The sequence below is a fragment of the Halichoerus grypus genome, chromosome 4, assembly GCF_964656455.1.
Source record: "Halichoerus grypus chromosome 4, mHalGry1.hap1.1, whole genome shotgun sequence".
Lineage (NCBI taxonomy): Eukaryota > Metazoa > Chordata > Mammalia > Carnivora > Phocidae > Halichoerus > Halichoerus grypus.
Genome location: NC_135715.1, coordinates 134,010,069 through 134,035,662, shown reverse-complemented (window position 1 = coordinate 134,035,662; position 25,594 = coordinate 134,010,069). Strand labels below are relative to the sequence as shown.

The following is a 25,594-nucleotide window of genomic DNA, read 5'->3' as shown; positions in this document are numbered from 1 at the left end:
TTAAAAAAAAAAAATTCACATTCTGTAATACTGGGGGTTAAGACTTCAACATATCTTTTTTGGGGGGGACACAATTCAACCCATAACAGATTCTGATTGTCAAATGGTTCAATAAAACATTTGAATTATGGATTTAATTAATCTAGAAAGTTGTTCTCTGTTAAAAAAAAAAAATGCGACATAGAACGCAACTCTGAGGCCAGAGTTGGTTTTAATTCCATCTTTACCTCTTACTAACTGATATGACCTTGGGCAAATTAATTAATTCTTTGTGCCTTAGCTTCTTTGTCTGGAAAATAGAGATAATAATAGTATTTATGGGACCACTATAAGGATTAAATAAATTAATATGAGGAAAGTCCTTATAATAATGCCTGCCACATGGAGCACCTTGATACATGCCATGTTAGCTTTTTTAACTAAAAATGAGTAACCATTAATTGACTATTGTTTTTTTTTAAAGATTTCATTTTATTTTTTTTTTTTTCTAGAAGATTTTATTTATTTATTTGACAGAGAGAGCGATAGTGAGAGAGAGCACAAGCAGGGGGAGTAGCAGAGGGAGAGGGAGAAACGGCCTCTCCGCTGAGCAGGGAGCCTGATGTGAGGCTCAATCCCAGGACTCTGGGATCATGACCTGAGCTGAAGGCAGATGCTTAAACGACTGAGCCACCCAGACACCCTTTTATTTTATTTTTTTAAAGACTATTTTATTTTATTTGAGAGAGAAAGAGCATGGTGGGGAGGGACAGATGGAGAGGGAGAGAGAATCTCAAGCAGACCCCCCACTGAGCATGGAGCCTGACACAGGGCTGGATCCCACAACCCTGAGATCATGACCTGAGCCAAAACCAAGAGTCAGACACTTAACCAACTGAGCCACCCAGGTGCCCATGTAAAGAGTGTATTTTTAAGTAATCTCTACACTCAATGTGGGGCTTGAACTTATAACCCCAAGATCAAGAGTCACATGCTCTACCAACTGATCCAGTCAGGCGCCTGAACTGACTATTCTTATAATCAGTTCCCATTAGAAAGGTATGGTGGAGGGGTATGTTGTAAAAAAGCCTGAGGGAATAAAGTGTTCCACTGTGTGAATGCACTTATCAGAGCCTCCTTTTTTATTTTTTTTTTAAAGTAGGCTCCACATCCAGCATGGAGCCCAACATGGGGCTTGAACTTGTGACCCTGAGATCAAGATCTGAGGAGAGATCAAGAGTTGGACGTTTAACTGACTGAGCCACCCAGGCGCCCCTATCAGAGCCTCCTTCTAAGAGAAACTGCACCTGGCCGGAGGGGCAGCTGCCCAGGGTACTTCTCACTCCCTATGCTACTAACTTTCCTTTCCTGGCTTCTTGCAGACCCATAAAGCCAATGGACTTCCAAAACCCCCAGAGAAGCATTTCTTCTTTCTTCTGGACAATCAGCCTCTGAAGAACAACTGACTGAAATGTTTCCACAGAAAATACATCACTATTAGGAAAACCTAGATATGTAATTTGAATTTTGTTTCCTTTTGGATTTCAACTTAAAATTACCTGAGGGCAATGCATCACTGTGGTTACCTGTCTTGGACATTCTTTTTTTTTTTTTTTTTTAAGAAGCAAACTATTTTTTTTTAAAGATTTTTTTTTTTATTATTCATTCGAGACACAGAGAGAGAGAGAGAGAGAGAACATGAGCAGGGGGAGAAGCAGAGGGAGGGGGGGAAGCAGGCTCCCCGCCGAGCAAGGAGCCCGACACGGGGCTCAATCCCAGGACCCTGGGATCATGACCTGAGCCGAAGGCAGACGCTTAACCATCTGAGCCACCCAGGCGCCCCTTGGACATTCTTAAAAGCAAATTGCAGCATTTGCTAGGGCTGGAATGACCTCCCTTAGCCCCAGAAAAGTCAGAATGTAGATTTGATCTCCTTAGAGGCCTGAGGTGAATAAAGGATTCTCATCACAACTGCCAGGACTCGTAGGAGAATACTCTGTTCTGTATTCATGCAGGAAACTAAACCACAGTGTGCCGTCCCTGGTCCCTGTGACACTGAGGGTTAGGGTCTTCAGGCAGGTGGGGTGGAGGAGATACCAGAAAGAACTGAAAGAGGATACGATTGCAGTGGGAGCCAGGCTTCAATTGCTGAACTCATTGTCTTGCTTCACTTAAACATCATAGAATTTTTTTTAGCTGGAAGACCCTTGAGAGGTTGCTAACTCAGCAGTTAACCCAAAATGTAGAAAGCAACTTATTACAAATGAGTGCAGTTTTTGACTGATTGACTGACTGATTGGTTGATGACAATATTCTAGTGGATTCAAAGTTCTTCTCTTGCCATAGTTCTTAACGCGTGATGCCAGGACCACCAGCAGCAGCATTTACATCATTTGTATTTAAGAGAAATGCAAATTTTCAAGTCATACCCCAGACCTACTGAATCGGAGGCTCTAGGTAGAACCTGGCAACCTGTGATCCACAAGTGCTGGAGGTTATTCTGAGGTCCACTCCAGTTTGAAAACCATTGTCGAAGCAGCATTAATTTAACTCACCTGGCATCCAGATGTGCCTTACCAAGGGAGAGTGAAAGGGGTGAGAATGTATACTGCAACTAGTGTCCAGGGAAGGGGGCACAGAGAGCTATGTGTATGCACATGTCATGCCCATGTTAAAAAAAAAGAATTATTGGGCCACCTGGGCAGCGCAATTGGTAAAGCGGCCAACTCTTGGTTTTTCAGCTCAGGTAGTGATCTCAGAGTCCTGAGATGGAGCCCCATGCCAGGCTCCAGACTCAGTGTGGAGTTCTGCTTAAGACTCTCTCTCCCTCTGCCCCTCCCCACTGCATGCACTCTCTCTCTCTCAACTAAATAAATCTTTAAAAAAAATTATTCATGACACTTGTTTAAAGGATGATTTTACTCGAGGAGACTATTACAATGGGGTTTATAGCAGGGAAGAAAAATCTGGCTCAACTCTGAATAATATAAGGACAAGTGGAGATTTATAGCCAAAGAGCAGAGTGGGGATCAGGGTATGGAAAATTACTAAGAGAAAACATCAAGGCTAATGGGATTCTTGCTAGACTGACTGAACAGGATTCTTGCTGAAGGCAGGCCAGAGTGATAAGATATTGAGGGAGGAGGATGAAGAATTTGATCAGATATTAGGGATGGGGGATTTTCTGCTAAATTGACGCAAGAGGATTCTTGCTAAAACTGGACTAATGTCTGAAAGACAGAGCCCAAGGTCAGGGCCTTGTGAGTTTAGAGGAGCCAGAGTACAGTTAGGTCAAGGAGAAAGTCTTTGTCATTCATTAGGATATTAGGATAAAAGGTGACCACTGTAGGGAAACAAAATATACCACCCTAAAATATCTCTTTGGCATATTGCTCATTTTAGGCTGATTATATTTAAGAAACAGAAGGCTCAGAAAGAAACTTTGACATTTTCCTAACTGCCTAAAAGAATTTATAGAGAGGACCTGCTTCCAGACCATTCATAACTACAGTATAATACGAGCTAGGTGTGGTGGACAGAGAGGAATTTAGCAAAATCTGTTTGTTAAAATTCTTTTCTGTGTCCTCTTGGTCCTGTATAGTCCAGTAAACATTTGTTTAGCAAATATTTACTCTTTTTCATCTTCCTGTGAATTGTCTTCCTTCCCTTTGAAGTCCCAGACCCCTACCCACTTCTCCTTAGTTCAAGATGACTTATTTACCTTATTTTGCCTGTCTTTGGAATCTCTCAGGTTGGGTGGATTCTTGGTAAGTATGTAATTAAATTTGTTTTACTCCTGTTAATCTGTCTTATGTCATCTTAATTATTCAAACAGCCAAAAGAAATAAGAGGGGAAAGAGGAAATTTTCCCCTCCCCAACACCTCTCTTGACTCCATTTTACAGATGAGGAATCTGAGATGCAAAAGGGTTAAAGGACTTACCCACACTGCATGGACACTACAAGGCAGTGCAGACACTAGGCCCCAGTTTGCCCAGTGACCACCAGCTTAGAATGTTCTAAAACCAAACCACAGAGTCTGTAAGAGGATGTTGGCTGTTAGAGGCAGGACGCAAACCCTTTCTCAAGAGAGATAGGGCTCAGTCCAGAGCTTGGACTTGGAATTCAACTATTAGCAAAATTTTTGGATATAAACATTTTTTTTAAAGAAAAATTTTTTTTTTTTTATGTTGGTGAGTCCAATTTTAGAGAGTAGCATCTACTGGGGCACCTGAGTAGCTCAGTTGGTTAAGCATCTGACTCTTGATCTCAGCTCAGGTCTTGATCTCAGGGTCATGAGTTCAAGCCCCACATTGGGCCCCATGCTGGGCATGCAGCCTAGTAAGAAAAAGAAAAAAAGAAAGAAAGAAAGAGAAAATAGCATCTACTATGACCACAATTTCAAAAAAGAAATTATATTTTTTACACCAAAATAAAATATTAGGTATAATCTTAAGATAAAGGATAGATTTTTTAAAATATTAAATAAATTTGGCTATTTAAAAAAAGGGTTTTACTGTGTGTTTTTCTCTTATTCGCCCCAAAGCAGTAAACTTTGTGAACAAATGTTCATAAGAGGCTCATCTGAACAAAGCCTCATATGAAGCTGGAATGCTCTGCCTTTAGACACCTGACTAACAGGGGCCTTGACTACCTGCCTCACCCTGCAAGGGGCCATCACCAAGTAGGAATTTGATAAATGTTCTTTGATGATAAAAGTGATGAGGACAGAATGGATTTATAATATTTATTACAGTGGGGAAACTACATGCTAGAAGAACAGAGGACTTAAATTGCTTTTCCAAGGTCACATAACCAGTTATAAAAAGAGGTGGTGCTGGAATTGAAATCTTCTATCTCCTGGTTCTGAATCCTTCTCCCTTAGACCACACTGATGTTGATAAAGGAAGTCTAATAGGACGTCTCTTATTCGCTTGAGGGAACATATTAACTTACCCAGGCAAGAAAAGATATGATAAAATCAAACATCAGGACTTATTACAAGGTTTAAAGATAATATCAACCCAAGAGATCTCAGGAAATTTGGGGATATTAGGTTCAAGTGGCGAGAAGGCAGCATTAGGAGGAGTGGAGTTTGCAGGGAGGGAACCAGAAATGGTTTTGTATGATAAAACACAACCTCTGGGGGCGCCTGGGTGGCTCAGTCATTAGGCGTCTGCCTTCAGCTCGGGTCGTGATCCCGGGGTCCTGGGATCGAGCCCCACATTGGGCTCCCTGCTCCGCGGGAGGCCTGCTTCTCCCTCTCCCATTCCCCCTGCTTGTGTTCCCTCTCTCGCTGTGTCTCTCTGTGTCAAATAAATAAATAAAATCTTTAAAAAAACAAAAACAAAAGCAAAAACAAAAACACAACCTCTGGCTAGGCTGAACTTATGCAGATGCTAAACAATTTCTGGAGTTCCAAACTGGCAAAGCTTGTTAGACAGGCTTTAAACTGAGGGGAAAAGGGAAAGGAGGATCCATTTAACTCCTATATCACCAGATATGTTCGTGATGTAGAAAACTGGACTAAGAGTGGTCAGTGGAAAATGATGTAGAAATGTTGGGGTACAGAGCTGACAGCCAAGAAAGAATTCTTGAGACATCTTTTATTTAAGTACAGGAACAGGACCCGTGGGCAGAAAGAGCTGCATTGGGTTTTGTTTGTTTGTTTGTTTTAAAATTATTTATTTATTTATTTGACAGAGAGACACAGCGAGAGAGGGAACACAAGTGGGGGAGAGGGAGAGGGAGAAGCAGGCTTCCCACTGAGCAGGGAGCCCGATGTGGGACTCGATCCCAGGACCCTGGGATCATGACCTGAGCCGAAGGCAGACGCTTAACGACTGAGCCACCCAGGCGCCCTGCATTGGGTTTTGAGGGGTGGTATTTATATACTTTCAAGTTGGGAGGGGGTTAGGGGCAGCACAAGCTTCCAAGGTATTTTGGAAACAGGATTTCCAGGACTCTGAGGGGGCTAGGTATTATTAGGAAAAGTAATTTATTACTGTTCAGTAAAAACTCAGTCATGAGACCCTTCAGATGTATATCGGTGGGTCATAAGCTTGGAGGATGAATATTAACATATCTTGGGGGTTAGGGATAAAGGAAGTTTCCAGAGGAATTTCTGTACGTTTAAAGTAGACTCACAGGATCCTGGGGGGTCGGGCTAAGATTGCCTTTTGCCCTTAGCAAAGTGTCAACATCTAGGCAGCTGGGCTCCCAGAGGAAGGTCACTCTGCCTGTTTCGAAGACTTGTCAGTGGGCTGTAAGTAGTAAAGAATTTTAATTTTTCTTCTGCCTTTGTTTCCCCCATCAGAAAACAATATTGAAAAATTAAACTTCGTATGTACATCAATGAAGTATTTTTATATGTTATATTTCTGATGTGTTAAAATGTGGGGTAACCACACTGTGGCATCTTAAATGAGTTTAACTGTGCAAAAAAGGAAGAGGAAGTGAATTTACCATGACGGACAGTTTGAAATAATTTGTGGTGAAAACCAAAAGGCTTCCTACAACCAAAATCTGTTACACAAAGTGAGCCAGGTAAGCAATAAAACAATATTTTACATTTTTGTTGCATGAAACGTTCTGTGGTAATACGGACTGTGTGGCAGGCACCGGCCATTGTGTAAGATTTGAATTCTCTGAATTGTTGAACATCTGTCTTCAGAGCACTTTTTGGTTTCTAAGAATGTAACATGGGGCAGGAAGTAGAGAGATCAACCAGAAGTAAGGTTTTCATGTGCCCAAAGGAGGTCGCCATAAAGATCTTATGAGACAGACTTGTCTTTAGAAGTGCCTTTGGTGCGGGCTGGTCATAACTGCTCTCCCTGGTAGGCCCGGCTATATATATCTGCTGGGTGAAGTTACTCAACAGCTTCTGGGATGCATTTGGGTTCAAATGCAGCTTCCTTTCTCCTGCTGGTAAGTCAAAAAAACTATTTCCTGTTAGCACTTCCTAGCTTCCCTCTTTATTTCATGGCATTGTCAGTGAATTAACCTTGCCCCAACTTAATTAGCCAGCAAGTTCTTCTGTGTAAAGCATCCTAGTTTAGTCCCTAGATGGTTCCAAATAAGCTTTGCTTTGCTTTGTTCTTGTACAGGTGAATTGTCTTTGTTGATGTGGTGGTGCTCAGCCCACTAGATGGGCTCATTATGGAGATTTTTCTGATTATTTCTGGGACTGAAATACTTGTTTGTCCCACATACTTGCCTCGGTGTGGTCTCTGGGAGAACTGGTGTAAAAGCTGGAAAAATAGCAATCATAATGAGGCCTGGGAGGTGGAGAGAGGAGAGATGGAGTGGAGCGGCCCAGCCAGGACTGTTACACATAAAGGAAACAATATTGACCCTCGGCGTGGGGGGGGGGGGGGCACTATAAATATGCACCTTGGTCACCACACACTCCAGCACAGCTTCATTCATCTAAGAATAATCAATTGGTTCACAGGTCATGGTAGTAGAATGACATTCAAATTCAGAAGAACAGTCAAATGACTTTTTAATACAAAGAAAATGAAAAGAAATGCAAATTAGGGCATGGTATTGTATTTTGACTTACCTAATTAGCTAGTAGAAGGCACGAAACAGGCATTGTCATGCATCACCAATGGCTACAAGCTCCTGAAGATCTTGCGAATGTGGATCATGGTGTATTAGTTTGCTAAGGCTGCTGTCACTATCACAAAGTGCCACGGACCAGGTATCTTAACAACAGAAATTTATTTTCTCATAATTCTGTTACAAGTCCAAGATCAAGGTGTATGTAGGTAGGGTTGGTTTCTTCTGAGGCCTCTCTTCTTGGCTTATAGATGGCCACCTTCTTTGTGTCTTCACATAGGCTTCCTTTTGTGCATATCTGTGTCCAAATGTTGTCTTCTTATAAGGACATCAGTCATCCTGGATGAGGGCCCACTCTCATGACCTCATTTCAACTCAGTCACCTCTTTGAAGACTGTCTTCACATATAGTCACATTCTGAGGTACTGGGGGTTAGGATGTCAACAAATAGACTTAAAAAGGGACACTTTACTGAGTTATTCTTTTAGGAGGCGATCCTAAAGAAGTAAATATAATTCCTCAAATTATAGGATCACATATTACTTTCTTATAACCTGCTTTTCTTACCCATTATGTATTTTGAATATTTCTCTATGTATTTAAACACCTATAACATCACTTTTGATCATTATTTAGTATGCTGTCATACAAACACATCGTAATTTAGTTAGCAATTCTACTTTTTAGTTTTTTGAATAAGAAATACATTCATGCAGGGGCGCCTGGGTGGCTCAGTTGGTTAGGCGACTGCCTTTGGCTCAGGTCATGATCCTGGAGTCCCGGGATCGAGTCCCGCATGGGGCTCCCTGCTCAGCGGGGAGCCTGCTTCTCCCTCTGACCCTCCCCCCTCTCATGTACTCTCTCTCTCTCTCATTCTCGCTCTCTCAAATAAATAAATTTATAAAAAAAAAATACATTCATGCAATTGAAAATCAAAACAGTATAGAAAAGGTAAACACTAAGAAGTCTCACTCCTATCCTACCCCCCTTCCCTTATAAGTAACTCCTTTTACTAGTTTTTTGTGTCCCTTCCAGTGTTTTCTTATGCAAATAAAACCAAATGCAAATATACATTCTTATTTCCCCTGCTTTTTTACACAAAAGAGAACACACTGTTTACACTGCTCTGCACCTTTTCTTTTTTTTTTTAACTTAATGCATTTCTAGAGCCTCTCCATTATCAGTATTGCAAGAGCATCCTCATTCTCTCCTCCAGCCACAAAACATACAATTGTGTGAATGAACCATAGTTTATTTAACCAGTGTCCTCTAGGGAAGGTTATTTCTTATCTTTTTCTATTACATGCGGAGGGGCAAAGAATAAACTTACACATATGTCATTTCCTACAATTACAGGTATATTGCTAAGATAAATTCCTAGGAGTGGGATTGCTGAGTCAAAATGCCTTTGTAGTCTTGGTAGACACCGCCAAGTTGCCCTGCGTAAGGGCTGCACCATTTTGTGAGTAGCAGCTAATTTTTTCACAGCCTCCCTAGTAGGATGAGCTGCAAACTTTTGGATGTTTATCAATATCAAATGCCTCATTTTTGAACATTTAAGTTGTTTCCACTTTTGCTACACTTAATAACACTATGATGAATATCCTTATAGCTTTACCTTCAACTCATATTTTAATTATTCCCTTAAAATAAATTTCTCAAAGTTGATTGTGTTGTTCCGGGAGGATCTGCATTTTTAGGGCTTTTTATCTGTACTTATTTCGGGGCTTCTTGAAGTCTCATGGGCTTTGAAGCATGGAGGGGATTACTCTCCACTTCATGCCCTAAGCTTACATAGCTAATAAACAAAACTAGAAAATCAGTTTTCCGAAAGCATTTTTCTTTTTTTTAAGATTTTATTTATTTGTTTGACAGAGGGAGAGACAGAGAGAGAGGGAACACAAGTAGGGGGAGTGGGAGAGGGAGAAGCAGGCTTCCCACTGAGCAGAAAGACCGATGTGGGGCTCGATCCCAGGACTCTGGGATCATGACCTGAGCGGAAGGCAAATGCTTAACGACTGAGCCACCCAGGTGCCCCTTCTGAAAGCATTTAACAGTGATTCTCTTCAATGATTTAAAATTTAATTACAAATTTAATATAATGTAAAGAATTATTTAGAATATTTCAAATGTTTTAAACAGCAGTGACAATCAAACTTATAATTTTAAAACAGCAACGTCATGAGTTCAATTCATTTTTATTTTATTATTACTTTTTAGAAGATTTCTTTTTCTTTTTCTTTTTTTATTTTTAAGTTTTCATTATTTAAGTAATCTCTATACTCCATGCAGGGCTCGAACTCATGATCCTGAGATCAAGAGTCGCATGCTCTACCCACTAAGCCAGCCAGGTGCCCCCAATTCATTTTTAAAAATTATCTCTATACTTGTTCTTATACCTTCCTAAGGTTGCAACAATATTAATTTCTATATTTTCCTGGGATTGTACTTTTCTGGTAATTTTCTGAGAGACAAATTAAAAAAAGAAAGAAAAAATAGACTGCTTCAGACCAGGTCAGAGAGCCTGAATTATCAATTTAGTTGACTTGTAGTTTTATTTTCCAAGGTTATTCAAACCTAAATCATCTGTCATCAGAATACTTCCCCTCCCTCTGCCCCCTTTCTTTTAATAGGCTTTCTTTTTTAGAGCAGTTTCAATTTCACAGCAAAATTGAGCACTAAGTACAGAGAGTTCCTGTATTCTCCCTGTCCCCATACATGCATAACCTCCCCCACTATCAATATTCCCCACCAGAGTGGTACTTTCGTTACAAATGATGAATCTACACTGACACGTCATTACGACCTAAAGTCCATAGTTTACCTTGGTGTTTATTTTTGGTGTTGTACATTCTATGGCTTTGGACAAATTAATGGCATGAATCTATCATTATAGTATCATACAGCATAGTTTCACTGCCCTAAAAATCCTCTCTATTCTGATTATTCATCCTCCCATCCCACCTAAGCCCTGGCAAGCACTGATCTTTTCTTACTGTCTCCACAGTTTTGCCTTTCCCAGAATGTCATATAGTTGGAATCATACAATATATAGCCTTTTCAGACCGGCTTCCTTTAATAATATGCACTTAAAGTTCCCCAATGTCTTTTTTTTTTTTTAAGGTTTTATTTGACAGAGAGAGAGAGAGAGCACAAGCAGGGCGAGTGGCAGGCAGAGGGAGAGAGGAGGCAGGCTCCCCACTGAGGAGAGAGCCCAGCGCGGGACTCTATCCCAGGACCCTGGGATCATGACCTGAGCTGAACGCAGATGCTTAACCAATTGAGCCACCCAGGCGCCCCACCTCAATGTCTTTCATGGTTTTTGTTGCTGTTTTTTTTTTGGGGGGGGGGTGTTTATTTGTTTGTTTTTTTAGAAAGAGAGCGAGGGAGCAGGGTTGGGGGGTGGAGGCAGAGGGAGAGAGAGAATCTTAAGCAGGCTCCTTGCCTAGTGCAGAGCCCTGTGCAGGGCTCAATCTCACGACCCTGAACTGAAATCAAGAGTCGGACGCTCAACTGTCTGAACCATCCAGGCACCCCTGTCTTTTATGGTTTGAAAGCTCATTTCTTTTTAGTGCTGAGTAATATTCCATTGTCTGGATGTATCACAGTTTGCTTATCCATTCACCTACTAAAGGATATCTTGGTTACTTCCAAGTTTTGGCAACTATAACTAAAGCTGCTATAGCATCAGTGTGCAGATTTTTGTGTATACATACATACTCAGTTCATTTGGATAAACACCAAGAAGCACAATTTCTGGATTATATTGCGACAGTGTGTTTAATTTTGTAAAAAAACCTTTAACTATCTTTCAGAGTGGCTGTACCATTTTCCATCTCCACCAGCAATGAGTGAGAGTTCCTGTTCCTTCCTCCACATCCTCACCAATACTTGATGTTGTCAGTGTTTTGGATTTGGGCCATTCTAATAGGTGTGTAGTAATATCTCATTATATATTTTTTAAAGATTTTATTTATTTATTTGTCAGAGAGATCGAAAGAGAGAGCGCACAAGCAGGGGGAGCGGTAGGCAGAGGGAGAAGCAGGCTCCCTGCTGAGCAGGGAGCCAGACGCGGGACGCGATCCCAGGACCCTGGGATCATGACCTGAGCCGAAGGCAGCTGCTTAACCAACTGAGCCACCCAGGCGTCCCATAATATCTCATTATTGTTTTAATTTGCAATTCCCTAATGAAATATGATGCTGAACGTCTTTTCTTATGATTATTTGCCATCTGTATGTCTTCTTTGGTAAGATAGGCCCCTTTTTAATAGTTAGGTTTTACATCAAGGAGGCTTTTCATCTGCACTGTCATAAAGATTTTAGTTTCTTGCAAGGTGATCTCTTTTCCTGAAATAATGTATTCATTTTTTGTTTGCTTGGTTAGCATTATATAAACCAGTATCACGTCCCGATTATGTATTGAATATTAAGTCCTGGTCTTCTAGCATTATAGGGAAACTGGATAAGTCTTACTAGGCCTTAGAAATAATAGACCCCTTAAAGGTTCATCTCCATGGAGGTGGGCCTGGCTGGCTCAGTCAGTGGAGCATGCAACTCTTGATCTCAGGGTTGTGAGTTCAAGCTCCACGTTGGCATGGAGCCTACTTTAAAAAAATAATAATAAAATGTTATAAAAATAAACCCACACAAACAAAACCCCTAAAAGTTCATTTCCATGGAGACAAGCGATGGAGATTGTACTGCCTCCTCCCTCTTTAGAGCATGTGGCTAATCCATCATCTTTGCACCCTCTCTTGGACCCTCGTCTCCTACTTCTCCCTATCTTTGGTAGAGTTTCTACTTTTTCCATTTATTTGGCTATCTCATAGTTCTATGACTTTCCCTTTCCCTTCTTAATCAAATAGAGAAAAATACATACCATATTTTATCAAATATAAGATGCTATTATTGTTAGCTGTGTCATTATTTTATATACATCTAAGAAAAAAAACCTTTTTTAAAAAAGATTTTATTTAGGGCGCCTGGGTGGCTCAGTTGGTTAAGCCACTGCCTTCGGCTCAGGTCATGATCCTGGAGTCCTGGGATCGAGTCCCGCATCGGGCTCCCTGCTCAGCGGGGAGTCTGCTTCTCCCTCTGACCCTCCCCCCTCTCATGCTCTCTATCTCATTCTCTCTCTCAAATAAATAAATAAAATCTTTAAAAAAAAAAAAAGATTTTATTTATTTAGAGAGAGAGTATGAGCAGGGGGAGGGGCAGAGGGAGAGAAAGAGAGAGAATCTCAAGGAGACTCTGTGCTGAGCACAGAGCCCAACGGTGGGGCTCGATATCACCACCCTGAAATCATGACCTGAGCCAAAATCAAGACTCTCAGACTCTTAACTGACTGAGCCACCCAGGCGCCCCCTAAGAAAGAAAAATCTTACTAAACTATACACAATGCCTTAACAATAGTCTGGGATGACTTAGGCATTAGTTAAACTAGCCTCTCACCACTGAAATTCTTTTATTTCTTACAAGGGATTTGGCAATTTTTCCTGCCTTCAGTTGTATTTCTTGGTGTGTAATAAGAATCTTTTTGTATGTATCTTAGTAACAAAATATAACATAGCTCCATCTATTTGTGGGTATTTTTCTTTCTCAGTTTCCATAAAGCACTTGGTTGTTTTACTGAATAAAAATACAGAAAATATGTTGACATTCCCCTGAATATGAAGGCCTCACTAATATCAAATGCACATTCCATTGCTCTGTTCATTGGCTTTCTGTGTACACAATACCTCATTTCAACAAATGCCAAAATTACAGAAGAAACTTTTCTTTAGACATTTCAAATGACAGTTCCTGTGAAATACCAACAATGTGCATTACTCCATGAAAGTGAAGCATTATGGGGGCGCCTGGGTGGCTCAGTTGGTTAAGCGACTGCCTTCGGCTCAGGTCATGATCCCGGGGTCCTGGGATCGAGCCCCGCATCGGGCTCCCTGCTCGGCGGGAAGCCTGCTTCTCCCTCTCCCATTCCCCCTGCTTGTGTTCCCTCTCTCGCTGTCTCTCTCTGTCAATTAAATAAATAAATAAAATCTTTAAAAAAAAAAAAAAAAAAGAAAGTGAAGCATTATGAACAGCTGTGACCAAGTATGAACACGCAGCTCTTCACTAACAGCAATTAAGAAAGCCATCCACAGTAGAAGCACAATTTTAGAGATGTTAAAAATGTAAAAAAAAAAAAAACCAAAAAGGTAGTCTTAGAATCAATAAATATGTATCTATAATTTATTAATTGTCATTTTCCATTAGGAAAAAAACCATACAACATCCATAAATGTCAACATCCCCCTATTTATTAAAAATTAAGCGTATTCTATTGCATTCACCCTTTTAGGTTACAATTTCCATTTTATACAATATATGTAGACTTTTCCCTTTTTGCATATCATTAAAGACTCATGGCTTTTCACGGATGAAACTCATTTCAGTTAGCCATAAGTATCTTTTTTCTTTAGGTTGGCTCCATTGTCCTTTTGACATTACCCTGACATTTTACAAACATCCTTGCTTTCTGAAAGCATGAAGATATATTAAGCCTATCTTGATTTTTCTCTCTATTATAGGACATGGGATTAGATACTTTTAATGGCTGCTAGAATTAAAGATCAAAATCTGGGCACACACCTAGGGTTACAAATTAGATTCCATGTTAGATTCCCTGACCCGTGTAGCCGGGACATTAACTCTGCTGGGCCACTTTGATGGCAGAGCTGGAAAAAATATTTCTCTTGATAATCTTGAGTTGACATTGATTTCTCCACTTAATAGTAATATTCCAATCTAACTTTAATCCCTCGAAGTTCTGACCCAGTATAGAAATTTTTAATTTGTTTCCTATACAACATACCTACTTAAATGTTTAACCCCTTGCTTAACCATGATTTTATCATCCCCTCTCTTATTTTTTTAAGATTTATTTTTAAAGATTTTATTTATTTATTTGAGAGAGTGAGAATGAGAGAGAGAGAGAGCACATGAGAGGGGGGAGGGTCAGAGGGAGAAGCAGACTCCCTGCTGAGCAGGGAGCCCGATGCGGAACTCGATCCAGGGACTCCAGGATCATGACCTGAGCCGAAGGCAGTGGCTTAACCAACTGAACCACCCAGGCGCCCTAAGATTTATTTTTTTTTATTTTTATTTTTTTTAAGATTTTATTTATTTATTTGACAGAGAGAGAATGAGAGAGAAAGCACATGAGAGGGGGAGGGTCAGAGGGAGAAGCAGACTCCCCGCCGAGCAGGGAGCCCGATGCGGGACTTGATCCAGGGACTCCAGGATCATGATCTGAGCCGAAGGCAGTCGCTTAACCAACTGAGCCACCCAGGCGCCCACCTAAGATTTATTTTTAAAGTAATCTCTACACCCAACATGGGGCTAGAACCCACGACCCCCAGATCAAGAGTCACGTGCTCCACCGACTGAGCCAGCCAGGTACCCCTCATCCCCTCTCTTATAATCCTTATATATCTTATCATTCACCAATCTGTAGTAACTTTATTGACACTGCTAAATTTCCTTCAAGAAATTTTGTATAAAATTTCCACTGTCTACGCTCATGCTCCTAGCAGCATTACTAACAATAGCCAGAGGACAAAAGCAACCCAGTGTCTGTTGACCAATGAATGGATAAACAAAATATGGTATATACATAAAATAGTATATTATTCTAACTTTAAAATGAAGGAAATTCTGACAACATCTATGCTACAACATAGATGAAATAAGCAGATTGCAAAAAGACAAATACTGTATGACTCAACTTATATGAGTTACCTAGAGTAGTCAAATTCATGGAGACGGAGAGTAGAATTGTGGTTCTAGGAGTGCTAGGAGTGCGGGAATGGGAAGTTGTTGTTTAATGGGTATAGAGTTTTAGTTTTGGAAGATGAAAAGCATTCTGGAGATTGGTTACACAGCAATATGAATGTACTCAACACTACTTAACTATGGTTAAGAGGGTAAATTTTATGTAAAGAGTATTTTGCCAAAAGTAAAAAAAAAAATTAATTCATACTTTCATTAGTAGGGCATAGGAGTACTTATTTCTCCTAAAATTACTTTTACAATGCAAAAAGCAACTCGTTTTGTTTTTCAAAGTTTAATGAAGTTCATTGGAAGAATGAACGATACTTAATATATTAATAGCATGTTTAGTAAATTTTGCAGTGGAGAGTTGAAAATCCTCTAAGAATGGGTTCTTAACCTGGAGGTCCATGGATTTTTAGATCTATCAACAGGTTGCTGAACCCCTGAGATTGCGTGCCAAATCGCATGGGTGTTCATATGTGTTTCCTGCTCCCCGAGAGAGAATCTATAGCTTACATCAAATTCCCAAAAATCTATGTAACTCTAAAAGAAGCTTAAGACTATTATTTTGCAGAAATAGGAATCTTCAAAAGTGCCAGGATTAAGATTTGAAAATAATTTAAAATGGTATCAAAATAGACCAAACCTAATAATCTAACAGGTAAGTATAAAATTTTGCTTTTATGTTCAAAAAATTAATTTCTCAAGCAGAACACCAGCTTAATAGCACTTCATATGAAAACATCTGGGAGCAGTAGAAGCGATCTTCTCGACCCCAGCTGCACCGCAGAATTATCTGCAGCTCTATCCAGACATAGAAATGCCTGGGCTCTTCCACTGAAGATTCTAATTCAGGAGGTCTGTGACAGACCCTAGCATCTGTATTTTTCTGAAGTTCAGCAGTTATTTCTAACTAACCTTTGTCCTGGGTAAAGCATTGTGGTTTTAGACAGCTTAAAATTGAATCCCCATTCCCCTGTCACTAGCTGGGGGGCTCTACTAGCATTATTATTCATCTATAAAATGGGAGTAAAACTGTACCCAATTTCACATTATTATTATGAAGAATTATTTCACATTATTATTATTATTATTATTAAAATGAGCTAATGTCTTAAAAGGGTTGCCAGATTTAACAAATAAAACTAGAAGACACACAGTTAAATTTAAATTTTAGATAAACAATGAACAGTTTTTTAGTTTAAATATAATCATGCAGTATTTGGGACATACTTATACCAAAAAGTAATTCATTGTTCATCTGACTCAAATTTAACTGAATGTCCTATATTTTATCTGACAACCCTATGCCTTAGGCATAGTAGGAACTCAATAAATGTTAACAAAATCCAATAACAGTCCCAAACTCTAGCTTCTACATGAGCTCCCAGTGTGAGGTAAGTTATTTAAATACACGAATGGATAGATAGCTACATTGATTGATAGATAGATTGGTATAAGTGGTTTTGGTCTAAACTAATGGTGAAGTCCAGACCAAGGGAGCTGAGAGTCTCATCTTTCTTTGCTGTGGTCTGCTTAAGCTGGAGTAAAAATTGGGAAGACTTGAGCAGAAAAGATAGGACTTCAGGGTGATCGAAAACCTCCCTTTAACAACCACTTAGATTTCTTGAGAGTTGTCCCAGAGAAAAGATTAGAACCAAAGTGGAAGAGTGACCTGAAGCAGCTGTGAGGTCACTGTGAGGAAAATTCTCAAGGGTTAGGTCAGTCTATACATCCAGTAAGCTAAAACCTAAAGAGCAGTTGAGTTTCTCACCAACTGTGGCTGGATGTCTTCTGTCAAAATTGTCACAAAGGTGATTTCTAATGGAATGGTTGTATATATGGCCCCGCTGTCCTCTCAAATCCTTTGAAGTAAAGCCAGGCAGGGTTAATGTTAATAATGTGGCTCTTACCAAATAGGGGCTCTCCATCCCAGTGATTTCAAGGAACGTTCAATGATTGATGACAAAACATTGCATATATATCAGTAAACAATGAGATGGCCATTAAATCATAATTAATTGACAAACATTGGTAAAGTGAATTTAAAATTAATCACAAACTTACTCTATAAATGTGCAGGCTTTTGTGATGAAATTAGGATAAGGAAGGCAGATAATGTAAAATGGGGTTTCAGTTGAGTGCCTAATGTAATTGGAAGCAATTTTTTTTTAAGTGATTTAGATACATAAAAAATAATACAGGGGCGCCTGGGTGGCTCAGTCGTTAAGCGTCTGCCTTCGGCTCAGGTCATGATCCCAGAGTCCTGGGATCGAGCCCCGCATCGGGCTCCCTGCTCTGCGGGAAGCCTGCTTCTCCCTCTCCCACTCCCCCTGCTTGTGTTCCCTCTCTCGCTGTGTCTCTCTCTGTCAGATAAATAAATAAAATCTTTAAAGAAAAAAAAAAATAATACAAACTGAAAACGATTGATCCTCATATATTTCTGGTGCTGATTAGTACCTGATATGAATCTCCCAAATAGTTTTGATTTTGTCTAATTTAGCTTGCCTGAATTTTAAAATTTCTAAACCTCAAGCCTACCTTTAGGGATCCCTATACATCACACCAGGATTGTGGAATGTGGGCTATGTAAGTCATCCTAATGGTAGGTAGAGAAAAGAATCATAGCTTTTAGTCATATAATAAAAGTATGTTCAAATCATTATTGTTGCACACACCAAAATATAAAACCCCTTTATGTGATGGTATCACTCAGCTGAAATTTAACTACCCAGCATACCGGATGGCGAAAGAAACACCTGAAGGATGCACTGAAGCATTTTAAATAATGTCATGTTCCCGTGGAGTGCTGAGAAATAGCAATGGAAGAGGAAGAAAGCCCACTATTTCTATTTCCATTGTGTTTTCCAAAGAAGCAGTATGCTTATTTGCATATATCCGTGGGGTTTTACTTTCTAATAGCACTGGTTCTCATTTAATGAGGGGGAAAAGCTCTTCCCACGTTGGCCTCTCTTTCCAGTCTTTCACATTCGTACAAGTGTTGCCTGTGTTTTTAGGGAAAGGGAATCCATGAGCTATGTCACAGGAGTGCCCTCTACTCAGCACTTACTAATTATCCACTGTGGGGATAGCTTTCTTCCCCCTTAGACTTTCTCTATTTAAAATAACAACCATGTTTCAGGTTACTTGTTTACTGGCGTTCTGTACGATGAAGACACAAAAATACCAAACCTCAAATTCCACGATTTCTACTGTGTAGAACCTTTTCAAGAGATTAGGCTCTGAAATGTACAGGTTCTATTTGGAACGTGCAAGATAACCCTTCCTCATGACTGAAAAACACTTCCCCAACAAAGAGGACCACTGGAGCTCCTGCTTTGGCTAAGCCTCACTCCCAAAACAAGCATACAGGAAAACCCACTGGCTGAGTGATCCTTCGAACTTCAGAGTGACTCTGGGCTGCAGATATCAAGGCTCAGAAAGACTCATTATTCTTGGGGCTTTTTGAGTTCAGAGTGACCCGAGCGTGATTTTGTGGGACAAACACACTGCTAATAAAAGACTATTTCTAAGAGAAATACTTCCAAGTAGCAAGCAATATAGTTACAGATACCTCTTTGAAAACAATCTTTTCATTATTTTGAAAAATGAATTTGGTTATATGGCCCTTTCATTAGAAACTTACTGGATGAACAGGACTTGAGGTTTATTTTTTAATTATGTTACATATTACCAAAAATGTTGATTCTGGTGATATCAGAGCCATGCTTTTTTCCTTTTAATCAATTAAATAAGGTACTGAAATGGGGAAATGTGCTATAAATTTGCATTAAAATTGATCAGTAGGTAAATAGATATGAAAGACTTTAAGTTACAATCAGTAAAGAACTGAAATAAGCAAAGATTTGCTTATCCAGATTGAAGGATAAATTTATTAGGGTCAGATTTTTCTGATCATGCAAGGTTTTGTTTTTTTTTTTAAAGATTTTTTATTTATTTATTTGACAGAGAGATTGACAGCGAGAGAGGGAACACAAGCAGGGGGGAGTGGGAGAGGGAGAAGCAGGCTTCCCGCCGAGCAGGGAGCCCGATGCGGGGCTCGATGCGGGGCTCGATCCCAGGATACTGGGATCATGACCTGAGCCGAAGGCAGACGCTTAACGACTGAGCCACCCAGCTGCCCCGATCATGCAAGGTTTTGAAGGCCATTTGTAATCATTTCTGATTTCCATCCCTTAGTCAATCAGACCTACTTTTCATGCATCTTTGGATACTGGTCTAACTTCCCATTCTCATCACCGCCAACCCAACCACCAACTCTATCCAGCCCAGCTGCTCTCACAACCTGCTCATTCAATAGTTATAATGGCCCTTTTATACATCCTATCCAAACCCACTCCAATCCTCTACTTTGGCACATTCATTCTAGGATTTTTCCATTGCAGTTTTAAATGTGCAGATTTTTATATTGAAAATTATTCTACCCATCCATAAGATGCAAGTATTTTACATATTTTTTGCAGTTGAGATACTGGAGCTCTGTTGATCCATTGTTATTTCTTAAATGGTGCTGCTGAGCAAAAAAGTTTCATGCTTTAATTAATTGAGCTGACACATTTATAGCACATTAAGTGAGACTATGCATTTATATCACACATTAAATATGTACATCAAATACATTCATAATGTATTTCCAGTTGGCCAGCCTACATCCTTTGCCTCTCACCTTTTTTTGTACTTGTTTTTCCCTAGTAACTATAGAACATAGATGAATACCTTTTTTTTTTTTTAAGAAGTTTATTTTTAAGTAATCTTTACACCCAACGTGGTATTGGAACTTACAACCCTGAGATCAAGAGTCACATGCTCTATGGACTGAACCAGCCAGGCACCCCTAGATGAATACTTTCTTTAGGTAAACACTTGGTTGGACTTAAGTTGTGATTTAAGAGGAGAAAGACCATCTCCCCTATACAAGTTGCTTATGTAAACATTTATTGACCATCTGCTCTGGGCCAGGTGGCATGTTAGGTATTATGGATAAAAAATGGGCACACAATGATTATTCTATTGACAAGAAACTTTGGTGCAGTGGTTCTCATACCTTAGCGTTCTTAGGAGTCATGTGAGGGTATTAGCTGAAATGCAGATTCTGGAGTTCTCATCTACCCTAATTTTAAGAGTTTGAGGTGGGGTCCAAGAATCTGCATTTTAGCAAGTCCTCCCAGTGATTCTGATGCTGGCAGTCCATTAATAACACTTTGAAAACACAGTATTAAATTCTTTTGAGTGTTTTATATTTATGCCTGTAGTTCTATACTGTTATGAAGTTAAAAAAAAATGCTATTTCAAGGAAAATGTTACTTAACCAGTTTCCTTTTCCATGTTTTTTTCTATCATATTTAAAATAAGAAACCTCATATTCTGAGATTACCCGTTAAGTATAAGAAGATTTAAAGTATAAATACGTTGCCTAAAACCTAGAAATTTATCATGTATCTTTTTTCCCCAGCATTAACACGCACAATTAAATACCTTATAACAATGTTACCACTTTGTAAAAGTTTAGATTTCCAAGTTGACTACCCTGAGTCTGCTTTTCCTTTATAGATCCTTTTGCGGCAGGTAGGGTCTCCTGCTTCCAGGAGGAAGGAACATTTTGTTCTTCTAGTCGAACTAAAGGCCTAAATTATGATTTGCTTGAGATATAGCTTCTAGCCATAGGCCCACTACTTTGAAAGAGATTATGAAAATAAGTTTGTTTTTTTTAAAGATTTTATTTATTTATTCAAGGAGGGGGAGGGGTGGCGGGAGAGGGAGAAAGAGTCTTAAGCAGACTCCACACTGAGCACAGAGCCCCATCGTGGTACTCGATCGCACAACCCTGAGATCACGACCTGAGCCGAAACCAAGAGTCAGATGCTTAACCGACTGCACCACCCAGACACCCCGAAAATAAGTTTTAACAAAGCAAAACATTAAATAACCTAACTAAGTCTTTAGGGGCCTATTTATTTATATTTTAATATTTCAGGAGTTTATTTAAGTTTGTCTCACCAAAACCAGAAAATTTGGGGAAAAGTAGAATTCTGTAGTTCCAAATTTCCTTAATGATTTAAGAAAGTAGAGACGCAATGACATTTGCATATATTAGTACAAATGGGGGAGAAAAAGAATAATATAACTACATCCTGACATGAAAAAATATATATATATTTTTTAAAGATTTTATTTATTTATTTGACAGAGACACAGTGAGAGAGGGAAAACAAGCAGGGGGAGTGGGAGAGGGAGAAGCAGACTTCCCGCTGAGCAGGGAGCCTAATGTGGGGCTCGATCCCACGACCTGGGATCATGACCCGAGCCGAAGGCAGACGCTTAATGACTGAGCCACCCAGGCGCCCCGTGAAAAAATATTTTTGACAGTGTTGCCTAATTACTAACAGTGATGGCTGTGTAGAATTTGGTATTTTTCTCTTAAAATTTGGTATTTTGAGTTTGATCAGGCAAAGGCCCCACCCCCTGCCCAACTCCATTCACTCCCCAGTCCGTCTTAATCTTCCTCTTCCAACTCACTGTGAAGTCTCTCCTATAGCCAGACTGCTTCCTTTCTTGTATACCTTGTTGTGCATTTCAACTGCAAGTTACTTAGTCTTTTAGAGCCACTTAAAGGGATGCCTTTGCTCACCTTACTGAGAGGAAATTCGTTGTTTTACTTCTCTACCAACTCTGCCCACGCAACCAAGGACTTGCCTGTACATACATATAAAATGTCAGTTACTTGGCTGCCATATATTATATATATGGCTATATATATAATATTGGCGTATATATGTCAACTTTTGAGAGCATTAAAAAACGTATGTGATGTTTTTTAATAAGCAAGAGACAATTATCCACATTATATTTATTTTTTTTTAAGATTTTTATTTATTTGAGAGAGAGAATGAGAGAGAGAGAGCACGAGAGGGAAGAGGGTCAGAGGGAGAAGTAGACCCCCCGCTGAGCAGGGAGCCTGATGTGGGACTCGATCCCGGGACTCCAGGATCATGACCTGAGCCGAAGGCAGTTGCTTAACCAACTGAGCCACCCAGGCACCCTCCACATTATATTTAAATAAAATGGAACAGTCCCACCATGTCTCTCTTAAAGCAGCTACAGTGCCTTTGAACCAATCAGGATCTCAACAGAAAACCTCACAAGAGCAAGCATTTTTAGATGTTTATTCACCAAAAGAGATCTAAGAAGACAATATCTTACAAAATGAACAGGGTCAATTGTCCAGGGACAATATATATGCATAATTTCAGGAGCAAAATATGAGTATATATTTAATTATTGCCCCTTGGAAAATGGTATCTATTGAACTGTAGATCTTGTTCAGGTACTGTTTTCTTCTTGTTTCTGACATTATCTTGTTGGGAAAGGGTGTTTGGGCTTGTGAAGAGTGTTTCATGTCTTTAATGTTGAGGGCTGGAAGAATTTCACTAGTTCAATTTCTACTAACAGCAAATATATAAAAATGTATCTCAGAGAAGTGTTGCTACTGACTCCAACTTGCCAGCCGTAGATATTCTGCATTTTGAACTGATTGAGGACAGGGGTGTGTTAGAAAAGGAGCAGGAAATGAGCAGAATAATGATTCATGCAGTGGTTGCCAAGATCTTTGCACTTCAATTAAAATATTAAAAATGGATGTTTTTCTCTTAATAGAAAATAATTACAACAACTTTCACTTCTAAATTTTAAAATAGTTTATTATTTTTTTTAGTAATCTCTGCACCCAACGTGGGGCTCAAACTCATGACCCTGAGATCAAGAGTCACCTGCTCTTCCAACTGAGTCAGCCAGGCGCTCCCACTTCTAATTTGTATTCAAATTTTATTTCACTGAACTTTTCTCCCAACTACAAAAATTTACTCCATAATAAAGAGTGTGGAACTCAAAGTTAGAGAATAAATTATCAACTTTGCTTCATGTGTGAAAAAAAAAAATCACAGGATTTCATAAGATTTCTTTACATACTCCTCTTCTTCAGTCAACTTACTTCTGCAAGTATGGAAGATTACAGCACAGATCTGCAGGAAAGGTTGCAGCACGAGCTGCTGTATATAGTTGTGCATATTGTACAGTCCACAACCTGCACAACCGTATGTGGCAGCTCTGATTGCAGAGGCTGATTTTCCTACATTTCCTGGGCTTTGTGTTTGCAGACTAATATGAATAGAAACTAAAGAAATATATTTCATCAATGGAGAGCCCCAGTTATGCCCTCTACGCACTGGCACGTAAGACATTTGCTTTCAGCACAAGAGGTAAACAAAAAAAAGGATCCAAATATGTCAAGACCAAGCAATTGCATTATTAAAGCAATAAATAAATAATAAAAGCAAACAGAAAACTCAGAGTCATCATGGAAATGTATCTTGTGTCATTTAAGACACAGGGTTTTGGTAAGGCTTCTGAAGTCATGGCGGTAGTGATTCTCCTCCTCCTAAAGTAGGCCTTTCATTCACTCTTAGGATTGGTATTTCTTTTTTTTTTTTTTAATTTTTATTTATTTGACAGAGAGAGAGACAGCAAGAGAGGGAACACAAGCAGGGGGAGTGGGAGAGGGAGAAGCAGGCTTCCTGCGGAGCGGGGAGCCCGATGCGGGGTTCGATCCCAGGACCCTGGGATCATGACCTGAGCCGAAGGCAGATGCTTAACGACTGAGCCACCCACGCACCCCAGGATTGGTATTTCTAAGCATGGCTCCTAACTTCATGCACGTGATTTATCTTAGCATATGGCTGAGCTCACAGATTCCCTTCTTTGATCAAATGCTTGGTTATCGATACTATACAAGTTTATACCTGAACCGAATATTTTAAAGAGCAAATTTAAACAAGATTTCTTTTTTTTTTAAGATTTTATTTATTTATTTGAAAGAGACAGTGAGCACAAGTGGGGGTCAGAGGCAGATGGAGAGGAAGAAGCAGACTTCCCACTGAGCAGGGAGCCCGATTCGGGGCTTGATCCCAGGACCTGGAGATCATGACTTGAGCCAAAGGCAGACTTTTGACTGAGTCACCCAGGAACCCCTAAACAAGATTTCTTATAGCAATCCAAACTAGCTTTATTATTAACCAAGGAAAATTAGCAGCTTTTATACCTTAATCATTCCATGGATTCTGTAATTAAAAACTGAAAAGTGCATGTGTTAAAGTATTATTGATGTAATAGGCAGCTAATTCCAAATCTGAGAATACAGCATGGAAACATAATCAAGTAACAACATCCTCCATTATAATCTCTTTTGTGAACAGGTTCAAGACCTGCCTTATGAATGGCTAGAAAAACAGTCATCAACATGTTGGAATTTGAAGTGTGTGCAGAGGGTCCCCTAACATTGTCCTAAACTATATCTACCCTTTGGGCCATGACACCCTAAAGTCCATTGTTACAGTTTGGTTTCTTTTGTTACCAGGAGCTCTTTAAAAATCCAAATGCCCTTTGGAGCCTTGACATTTGTGTATGAAAATAACAATATTATGAATAAAATGTTTGTATATCCATTTTGAGCAAAAATTCTCGAGATGTATTCTAGGGTTTATAGGATCTTGTGATTGAATTAGATTGGGAAATGACAGAATCAAAGTCAATCCACCTGCACTTTTCAAAGCTCTGAAGTAGCTGGTGTGCTTAGGGAATCTTCAGAGAAGAGTCTAATAGGCAGCCCTCCCTGAATGTATCCTACCAAAGAAGAAGAGATTTGTGAGATTGATGTTTTACTGGACATGCTTAGGGAAGTGCGTTGGCCTTGCAGGGTAAACCCCTTCTTACATCCAAGCAGAAAGTGTGTTAATGTAGGTACGTGACAAATGGAGTTCTTAAGGATACCATGGGAAGAATAAGAGAACTAACAACTCAACTCCCTTTTGCTTCTTCCTGTTGCCTTTCCCTGGCTGCTGTGGGATTCCTGACCATGACCTTCACCTAAGAAGACCAAGTGAATTCAGGGTACAGCGCAGGGGAAAGGACCCTTAAAGTGGGCATCTGCAGCCAGCTCTGATTCTGACTTGAGGGGAGAATGTTACTCTCCTTACACTCTTTTTTTCCATTGGATATAAAGGTAAATCTGGAAGGCCTTAGAGATTACTTCTTATTGGGGGGACTCCCAGGGTTCCTGAGGCTCAAGGGCAGATCCTGGCTCCATGAGGCTTGAAAGTTACCCAATTTGTAGGTAGAGAGAACTTGTTAATAGAAAGAATACAAAATTAGGAACAAAAGTGACTT

General features: G+C 39.7%; 1 long non-coding RNA gene across 1 annotated transcript; it reads left to right on the top strand.

Moving 5' to 3' along the window:
* Positions 1-6,793: 6,793 nt before the first annotated feature.
* LOC144381503 (uncharacterized) lies at positions 6,794-23,207 on the top strand. Its single transcript, XR_013446761.1, has 3 exons — positions 6,794-6,905; positions 11,357-11,472; positions 23,088-23,207. It is a non-coding gene; the product is annotated as an uncharacterized LOC144381503 (long non-coding RNA).
* Positions 23,208-25,594: the final 2,387 nt, after the last annotated feature.